Raw genomic sequence first — 7,379 nt, 5'->3', positions numbered from 1 at the left:
TTCATCATCAACGGTGCTACATCTGCATGAGATGATTTGTTTATGTGACTTCTCGATTGAATCTATGAAATGAGTAGCATTCTGAGCTTCAGATTAGAGCTAGCTTAGATTTTCGTTTAGTTTTTTCCATCTACTAGGCAAGAGTTGTAAACTTGTAAAAAGCCTTTGATCAAAGCATATAAATGAAATCTTTACCATTTTTTGTTGTCTTTAGAAAATGGATAGCAAAATTCTTTATCATCTGTTAAATGACAGTGTATCTTTTTATTACAACCGTGGTGCCTGGACATCTTGTGCACTCGACTACTCCCCTAGGAAATCTGTGATACCCACAAGCACAAGTATTGGGTAAACCTGGCCACGATAATTGGAGCTATGCGCTCACATTTAGTGTTGTAATTTAGAATTTAAGATCTTCTCTGCTTTCCAGGAAAAGCTAGTATTAGTAGTCAGAGGGAGATAATAGACTGATAACAGACTTCTTAAATTAAAAAACATTTTTCTTGTCACATGCTACACGGGGAAAAGATATCGAATAAGATAGAAGCTAACATAACAACCAGATCAAGCACACCATTAGCTTGAATTAATTGTATAAAGAGTTTTAATAATCGAAGAAGTAAATGTAGAAAGTGACCACCGTTCATGAAAAACTTTCAGGCAGAATAAACCTAGTCGAAACCAGCACCCAAGAATATCCTTTTGTTATATCAGCATCCAATAAACTTAAGATATACAATCTAGGCTTAAGTTTAAAAATCAAATTAATAGTTTTTGATATGTCGGAATCAATGATTGAATATTGGATGCATATAGCAACCTGCATAAAAATAGTGTCCGGATAATTTGTAATGACCTCATAATCACATGTACCTGTACATATAGGACATGTGCTCTTGAGGAGAACTGTCAATAAGGATAAGCGCAAATTGGTAGGACAGATATTTCAGGATGAGCAACAAATTATTCATTGTGACAGCAAGAAATGATCCAATCTTGATTGAGTCATTGAGGGCCAAAAAAGAGATATTCCACAGTGCCTGAAACAGAAAACTGCGGGTGAGTGGAGTCGTAAATAAGCCGAGGGTCACTGCTAGCTTCATCACCAATGTATTTTGAAGCATTGTTTTGGTACAAGTATAGAATGAGGAAGATAGAGCAGTGGTTTGCAGTTCTGAAGCTAAATGCATAAATAGCCTGCATATAGTTAATAGGCGAATGGAAAGCCAACTCGACAGCAGTGACCTCAAGCCACTTAGAGATGAACTTATTACATTTCAAATGAACCAATCTTAATTGAACAAAAATGAACATAAAGTGGAATTATTTCTTTTCTTTATTTTGCAAACAATAGATAGCATTCTGTACCACCTTTTCCAACTTTTAAGCTCCTTCTCTACCAGGAATTTATTAACCATGCTACTAAGTAATACTGCTTTCTCATTGTAAATCCTGCCGTTTTACTACATTCATACTGTTAATGAAAACAATATAATTTAATATTTTTACGCGGTGGGCTATGCTTGGTCCCAGGTTCAAGACATTAATGTGCGATTTGCTTAAAAATGTTGTGGAAGGTTAGGATTGCAGTCAACAAACTCAAATGGTTGATTTCTAAGTATTCTCAAAACCTTTTGATAACTATCTAAACCTCATATTATTTATATGAATTAGAGAAGCAGCTGCGGAGAAAATGGTTGCATTCAAGTACTACAACTAAACAACAAAGGCCCCAAATATATGCCTCATGATTAAATCTATCTGAAATCTGAAAAGATAAGAGTAGCAAAAACATTAAATTATCAAATAGAAAAAGAAATAATCGACGAAACAACTGAGTCTACGTAGAGGTACGCGGGTTTGAGCAGGAAACTATATGCTAGGCCATATATGTGTTGTTAAATCAAAAGAAAATTCTTCTATCTTAGAGCATCAAGTTGAGGATGCTTTGTTAGAGTGAATTTTGGTCCCACACTATTTGGTTACTACTAAAAATAAATCAAGTAACTCCTCCAACCAATCCCTATAAATAAGAATATAAGTCAGCGAACTCATTTGCAAAAACCATAGGCATATTTCTTCAAGCTACATATCACTTAAAGCTAGTTTTCAATTTCTTGCAGCATTCATACCAGCTAAAGGTTGAAGAGAAGTTCATCGACATGAGGATTCATCTCAAGACAATCTTTGATCATGCTAAACACAACATTTTTCTCCACCAAAGATCAACTGCAACCACTTCGTCAAAGTTGACGGATGCTACTGCTAGCATGGGCGGAGCCAGGGTGGCGGAAGGTGTTCCAACCGAACCCCCTTTGCTGAAAAATTACACTTTGTATATAAGTTTAAAGTTCTTTTTGTACATATTAGCTGCTGAATCCCTTATTTCTTTATTTTTTGAATCCCCTAGGTGAAAGCTCTGCTTCCGCCACTCTCTGCTAGAACTCGGAGGGAGATAATAGATTGATGAAAGACTTGTTAGTGTACGAAAAGTTCTTTTTGCCACAGGCTACACATGAAAAATATAGTGTAATAAGATGGTGGAAATTAATAGACCACCAAATCAAGCACAATTACATTGATAGCAATATTTTAAGCTAATGTTGAAAATAATAACAGTTCATGAAGAATTTTCTGTTCAAATAAACCTAGTTGGAAAAACCAGAATCCAACTATATCTTTTTCTATCAATATCAGCATCCAAGAATCTTAAGATACACAATTTAGGCTTGACTAAGTAATCAAATTAATAGTGTTCTTCTTTTTGTAATTAAAGAAGCAGCAGGTAGGTTAAGATGATCATTTAATTTGTAGAGAATCTTCATTAATTTGTCAGTAAATCAAGAAATAAGTGAAACACCAGTAACTAAACCAGCTCAACCTCATACAGAAAATTTAAGGCATCAAAATTTGATGATGTATCTTAAGATGAGCCAAAGCAGATCTGCATCTGCTTATTACATTTTTAGTACAAAGCAGATTTTTATCACTATGCACAACATTAAATGATGAATCACGTCGGTGAAGTCACATATGGACAGTAACAACTTGTTATCAATGATTGAATATTGAATGCATATAACAACCTGCACCAAAATATTACCTCATAATCACATGTAGTTGTACAGATAGGACATGTACCCAAAATTGGTAGGGCAGTTATGTCACGATGAGAAACTACTTATCCATTTTGACAGCAGGAAATGAACCAATCTTAATTGAATTATATTGAGGGACAAAAGGGATATTTCACAATGTTCGAAATAGAAAACTGCAGGTGATTGGAGTTGTAAAGTAAGCCTAGGGGCACTACTGGCCGTATCACCAATATATTCTCAAGCAGTATTCAGTTACTAGTAGAAAATGAGGAAGAGAGATCAGTGATTTGCAGTTCTGAAGATAGATACATTTGCACATAGTTAAGAGGCTAATGGAAATCCAGTTGCGCACGCAGCAGTGACCTGCGACCACTAATAAATGAACTTATGACACTGCGATTAAATTGTGGTCTCTTAGCTACTAGACTATCCATTGGCGATGAATCTCCTGTACAATTATTCCTGCTTTCTCATGGTACAATATAGTTTAATATTTCTAAGTGATGTAGCTATGCATGGTCCCAGGACCAAGATATGGCAGCCCGGTGCACTAAGCTCCCGCTATGCGCGGGAGAAGGGCCGGACCACAAGGGTCTATTATACGCAGGCTTACCCTGCATTTCTGCAAGAGGCAAGATATGATTTTCTTAAAAAGTTGTGGAAGGTTGGGATTCCTGTCGACTATATCATTTATTGGTACTTCAAAGTCTTCTCAACACCTTATGGTAACTATCAAAAAAACCATATTAGGTGACTTAGTATTGTGCTTGTATGAAACTTCTATCAAAGACCAACAAGGGCTGCTGGTCTGCAAATACAATGAACTATGGCACAACAGAAACTAGAGAAGCAGCCGGGAAAAAAATAGTTGCATTCAAGCACTACAACCAAACAACAAAGGTCCCAAATATGTCTCATGGGAACATGTCCTTCAGTAGCAAAAATTATCCAATAAAAAAAAATAATAAAGAAATAACTGAGTCAACGTCAAAGTACACGGTTTTGAGCGCGGGGAAACTATGTGCTATGCTATAAATATATAGTTAACTAAAAAATTCTTCTATCTTACTGCAACAAGTTGGGAAGCAAACAGAGCTTTCTTCCACAATAATGTAAAGCAATTGAGTCCACTGTCATGCTTTGTTAGGGTGAAGTTTGGTCCCACACTGTTGGGATACTACTAAAAATAAACCAAGTAACTCCTCCAACCAATCCCTATATATAAAAATATAAGTCAGAGAACTCATTTGCAAAAACCATAAGCCTATTTCTTCACACTACATATTACTTAAAGCTTGTTTTCAATTACTTGCAGCATTCTTACCAGCTAAAAGTTGAATAGAAGTTCATCGACATGAGGATTCATCTGAAGACAATCCTTCAGCATGCTAAAAGGAATATTCTTCTCCACCAAAGAACAACTAAAACCACTTCATCAAAGTTGGAAGATGTTCCCAAGGGTCACATGGCAGTTTATGTTGGAGAGAGCCATAATAATAAGCATCGATTCGTGGTTCCTATCTCTTGTTTAAAGCATCCTTTGTTTCAAGACTTGTTGAGGCATGCAGAGGAAGAATACAGATTCGATTATCCAATGGGCGGCCTAACTATACCATGTAGTGAGACTGCATTTCTGTGTGTCACTTCTCACTTAAATGTCATTACCAATTAACAAAGGAGGATTACGAGTCTAGTTCTTACCATCAAGTATATTGTAGGTTAGAAGTTTACTAGTTCATAGATTACAGAAGTCCCCAATTTACCTAGACATTGAATATATTTTATCATAATATCACAGTTGTTTTAAGCCGATGCATTGCTTCTCAGCATCTCATTATCCTCAATTCCCTACTATTATTACTAATAGTGTAAGTAACGGATTAACATTGCCAAGTCACTTTCATGTAATCAGCTGCAACAAAAATCCTGCAGAGTGAAAAGCTTGTAAGCAATCATTTGGACATTGGAATCATGCAGCATTTACACCAAAAAGGAAAAGATATAACAGGAGTATTTGACATTTTGACACTCGCCAAATAGTGACTTCATCTCAAGGCATTTATTCATGCTAACAGAATTGTTGCCTATTTTACACTTGCCATACCATTGTCTGCCTTGGTTAAAACTCTGCCTTTTTTAGCCCGTCGCTACTAAAATCTCCTTATCCAGACGAGATTACCTAATCCTACAATACCTGCATACCACTTAACCGATTTTATGAATTAAGATATCTGTGAATGAAACTTAAAAGCTTACTGTTAAATCTTACCAATTGTAAAGTCTCGAGACAAACTTACCATTCTCAGCACCCTAGGCAAGTACATATAAGGTTGCAAAAAACTAATATCTTTCTAAATTCTTGTGCATATAGTATTAACATTGTTCAAAAACTCCAAGCCAGTGCATCAGCAAAAGTCTTAGAAGTAACAGAAGCTTATTTATAGTAAAGTATGGAGGTCACATGGTGTCCGCGTGGTGATTTTGATATTCGGGTCCTCTATCACATAGTAATGTTATGAAAGTCCGTTGTACGGCTAGCTATTCCCGATGCATTAGTAATATTATCAGAACAAGCAATGCAGTACCTTTATAGGGATGGGCGATGTTCTTTAGCCACTTGACCACTTCTCCCTGATACATTCACAGGTATAAGAAATTACTGCATTTTTTATTGAGCTTTGTGATCAAAGCCATGTGAGGCAACCCCCCACAAAATCACAAGACCCATAGGCCATAACAACGGCTGCTGGTGGTTGACAGTATTCTTTTCTTTATTATGACGATGGTGTTTGAGCCATCTTGCGTACACCTGGACTAAGCCTATGGTCACAAGTAAATGTGTTGCATAAACCTGCCACCAAGATTGGAGATGGAATTTGAATTTAGGATCTCCAAGTTAGGGATGAAATGATCGTGTATTCTTCTCCACTAGCAACTGATCTTGATTGATCTGTCAGTAAATAGAGAAATTAGGGAAACATCAGCATAAGCTAAACAAGCTCAATCTCATACAGCATCAAAATCTGATGCTGTATTTTAAGAAAAGCCAAAGAAAATCCATCTATTACACTTTTAGTACGAAGCAAATCTTGTCACCCTATACAAGATTAAATGCATGAATAAGATGTCTTTTAAAGTCAAATATGGACAGTTAACTAAATATCTATAGAAAGACAAACTTGTACCAATGATTGGATAATGGAAGAATATAACAACCTGCACCAAAACAGTACCCGGATAAATTAAAATGGCCTCATAATCACAGGTAGTTTGTACCTATAGGACAAGTGCTCTTCAGAAGAAATGCAGAAAAGGACATATCCAAACTGGTAGGGCAGATATGTCAGGATAAGCTACTAATTATTCATTTTCACAGCAGCAAAATAAACCAATCTTAATTGAATTATAATGAGGGCTAAAAACAGATACTATTTCACAATGCCAAATTTAAATAGAAAACTGTGGATGAGTGGAATTATGAAATACGCCGAGGGGCACTGCTAGCTTCATTACCAATGTATTCTGAAGCATTATTCCGAAAATAGTACAACTTAATAAAATGATTTATAGTATCTATGGCGTGTTTTAGTCTTTATTTCTTAAACTCTGCGATCAGTCAGTGCATCAGATAAAATGAGACGAAGAGAGTAACTTTTAATTAGCTTTAAGTGACCTGATAATGTAAATAATTTTCTTTATAACTATATAAAAGTTAAATCCTTATCAAAGTTGAAGGCAATTACACCAAAATGTCTATAAACAACCTAACTGGGATTGTGAATAAATACCTTTCCTAGTTTTGAGTAATGGATTTGAAGCTCGTGTCATTGCGTCCGCGTGCAGTGCATTTTTCTTTAAAGTGCAAGTGTGGAACCAATCACATGATCTGCCGCAATATTTCTGTTTTACGACTGCCCTTTTTTGTGGCATAATCAAGATTGAAATTATAGCAGCTCAAAATGCAGTTACTTGCATAAGGACAAGTGAAGCCTTTTAAATCTTGTTAGAGTGAATGCATTATTTTCAGGAATTAGGGATATAGCTTCTAGTACAACTTTTTTCTTTTCTTATCAGCTATGTGTCTGAGCTTAGCCATGTGACCAATCATAACCAAAGTTCCAATCCTTTTAACTCTCTCCCATTTAATGTGATACATTTTTTAAAGATTTTTGGAATAACACATTTATCTTTTTGGAAACTCTAACTACCACTTATTTTAAAAGCTAATTTTGGTATTATTTTTATATATTTGACTTACATGTGCCATACGATGAAAGTGTG

General features: G+C 35.6%; 1 long non-coding RNA gene across 2 annotated transcripts; it reads right to left on the bottom strand.

Moving 5' to 3' along the window:
• Positions 1-26: 26 nt before the first annotated feature.
• Positions 27-4,514, bottom strand: LOC109206790. 2 transcript variants are annotated; one of them, XR_002064904.1, is made up of 4 exons: positions 4,423-4,514; positions 2,133-4,313; positions 874-1,040; positions 27-62 (listed from the first exon to the last, which is right to left on the bottom strand). It is a non-coding gene; the product is annotated as an uncharacterized LOC109206790 (long non-coding RNA). The 2 variants fall into 2 exon arrangements; XR_002064903.1 differs by having other exon boundaries at positions 2,133-4,442.
• Between the last annotated feature and the right edge of the window lie 2,865 nt (positions 4,515-7,379).

This window comes from Nicotiana attenuata, unplaced genomic scaffold (assembly GCF_001879085.1).
Source record: "Nicotiana attenuata strain UT unplaced genomic scaffold, NIATTr2, whole genome shotgun sequence".
Classification (NCBI taxonomy): Eukaryota; Viridiplantae; Streptophyta; class Magnoliopsida; order Solanales; family Solanaceae; genus Nicotiana; species Nicotiana attenuata.
This window is presented reverse-complemented; position numbering and strand designations above follow the sequence as displayed.